Below are 2805 nucleotides of genomic sequence, written 5' to 3'. Positions count from 1 at the left end.
TACAGTGCTAACCTTGAACAAAAAATCGCAGGGGCAGTACCCAGGTCCTGAGTTCAAGCCACAGGAGCAGCACCAACAAGAGAAAAAAAGAAAAGAAAAGAAATCTAGTTTCTATTTAGGAACATATTTCCAGTTCTTTCACATAGGCCCAATCCTACTCTACAATAATGTTTCTTTACAATTCTTGGTTGTTTCTTTTTTTTTGGGTCCGGTAGTGGGGCCTGAACTCTGGGCCTGGGCGCTGTCCCTCAACTCTTCAGCTCAAGGCTAGCGCTCTACCACTTGAGCCACAGCGCCACTTCCGGCTTTTTTCTTTTTGCTTATGTGGTGCTGAGGAATCGAACCCAGGGCCTCATGCGTGCAAGGCAAGTGCTCTACCACTGAGCCACCTTCCCAGCCCCTTGGTTGTTTCTTTTGGGTTCTTGTTTCTACAATTTGTTCCCCCCCCCCACCCCCAGAAGGAACTGCAAGTGCTCCCAAATGAGTTGCTTTCTCTGCCTGCTTCTTCTGCAATAACATTGGGTTCCCAGAGGCCTCTTTTTACTTTGAACCATCTCTCTTCTCTACAGTCCAAGTTGGTGATGCTTCTACCAATACAAGTCTTTTAAAAATACCCAGGAAGCTGGGTGCTGGTGGCTCATGCCTATCATATTAGCTACTCAGGAGGCTGAGATTTGAGGATCATGGTTCAAAGCCAGCCCGGGCAGGAAAGTCCATGAGACTCTTATCTCTAATAAACCACCAGAAAACAAGAAGTGGCGCTGTGGCTTAAGTGGTAGAGAGCTAGCCTTGAGCTGAAGAGCTGAGGATCATGGTTCAAAGCCAGCCCGGGCAGTAAAGTCCATGAGACTCTTATCTCTAATAAACCACCAGAAAACAAGAAGTGGCGCTGTGGCTTAAGTGGTAGAGAACTAGCCTTGAGCTGAAGAGCTGAGGGACAGTGCCCAGGCCCAGAGTTCAAGCCCCATGACTGACCCCCAAAAATAAAATATACTGGGTTTTCTGTTAAGAGCATTGAGGTTCACTCCATTAAACAAAAACCACATCCATAAAGTCTTCTCCTTCTTTTGTGGGATTTGAACTCAGGACTTGAACTTGGCTAGAGCAACATCCTCAGCCCTGATTTTGTACTGGTTATTTTTAGGATAAGTTCGCCCTTTCCACCTAGTTGTGCGCTTCAGCCTTGATCTTCCTACTTTCAGCTTCCTGAGATCACAGGCTCAAGCTACCTCATTCACTTTTCCTTCCATGGAGACAGAGTCTGCCCCAGCCTGGCTGGTAGGGCACTGATTAGGTTCCTATGTAGCCTGGGATGACAGGTGTGTACCACTGAACCCAGCCATGGGCTGAAAAGAGGTCTGTCTAACCTATCTGCCTGAATTGTTCTCAAGCTTCACTCCTCCCTTTATCTGCTTCCCAAGTAGCTAGAATTACAGGTATTATTCACTGATGCTGGCTCTTTAAAATCTTTTAAAGATAATTCTTTCTCTTCCTTGGACTTAAAATTAAACTCTTCTGAGATAATACTCTTAAAAATTTTGAAGCCTTTGTGTCTAATTGGGAGTACTTATTTTTTTTTTTTACGTCAGAAGGGTAATGTGCCCACGTCGTAACAAGATTTAGAGGGAGGCACATGTCACGCAAGCGCGTGAGAACCCAATCATCATGCTTATGAACCGGAAAAGGATCTAATTGGGAGTACTTATGACACAAATACCCCTCTATCTACCTTATAGCTGTTCTGTGAACTGAGAAAAATCCCAACATTACTTTTACCCAAAGTGAATAGTTTATTTGAAATGTACTGAATTTAATCTCTATTATTAGGTCATTACCTGCTGTAAGATGCTTTTGCTGGGAGACACTAGGGATTAGGGCTGGGCATGTAGCTCAGTGGTAGGGTGTTTGCTTAGGATACAATAGACAACTGCCAAATAAGTAAAAATAAGAAGAGACACTGTAGCTCACAATTGTTCATAGATCATTTTTCTCTGGGGAAAATCAGTTGCTACATGGTAAAGCTATTCAAGCAGCCTGTGGGCAGGTTGATGTGCAGAGGAGCTGAGACCCTCCATTAACATCCCCAGGAGAAATGATACCACTTTTTTTTTTTTTTTTTGATCTGTTATGGGGTTGGAACTCTGGGCCTGGGCGCTGTCCCTCAGCTCTTCAGCTCAAGGCTAGTGCTCTATCACAGTGCCACTTCGATTTTATGGGAGATAAGAGTTTCAAGGACTTTCCTGCCTGGGCTATCTTTGAACTGTGATCCTCAGATCTCAGCCTCCTGAGTAGTTGGTATGAGCCACTGGCACCCCTACGAGACTCTTATTTTATTTTTTTGTTGGTCATGGGCTTGAATCTGGCCTAGGCACTGTCCTTCAGCTCTTCAGCTCTAGGCTAGCGCTCTACCACTTGAGCCACAGCGCCACTTCCAGAATTTTCTGCTTATGTGGTGCTGAGGAAAGGAACCCAGGGTCTCATGCATGCAAGGCAAGTGCTCTACCATTGAGCCACCTTCCCAGCTCCCTGATGAGACTCTTATCTCCACTTTATCACCAGAAAACTGGAAGTAGAGTTGTCACTCGCGTGCTAGAGCCCTAGTCTTGAGCAAAGGAGTTCAGGTACAGTGCCCAGTTCTTGAGTTCAAGCCCCATGACTGACTGACAGAAAGAAAGAAAGAACGAAAGAAAGAAAGAACAAAAGAAAGAAACAAAGAAAGAAAGAAGGAAAGGAAGGAATTAGGAAGATTTATTTCTTTGCTACTACCTGGGTAAGCTGAGTTGGTTTAAAGGATTTAAAGGTTAA

At 44.7% G+C, this 2805-nt stretch overlaps 1 non-coding gene across 1 annotated transcript; it reads right to left on the bottom strand.

The window, feature by feature from the left end:
* Positions 1 to 1583: 1583 nt before the first annotated feature.
* Positions 1584 to 1688, bottom strand: LOC122117960. Its single transcript, XR_006149274.1, has one exon. It is a non-coding gene; the product is annotated as a small nucleolar RNA U13 (small nucleolar RNA).
* Positions 1689 to 2805: the final 1117 nt, after the last annotated feature.

The sequence above is a fragment of the Dipodomys spectabilis genome, unplaced genomic scaffold (genome assembly GCF_019054845.1).
Source record: "Dipodomys spectabilis isolate Male_0828 unplaced genomic scaffold, ASM1905484v1 ptg000145l, whole genome shotgun sequence".
NCBI lineage: Eukaryota > Metazoa > Chordata > Mammalia > Rodentia > Heteromyidae > Dipodomys > Dipodomys spectabilis.
Note: the sequence above shows the minus strand (reverse complement) of the source record. Positions and strands in the feature narration are given on the sequence as shown.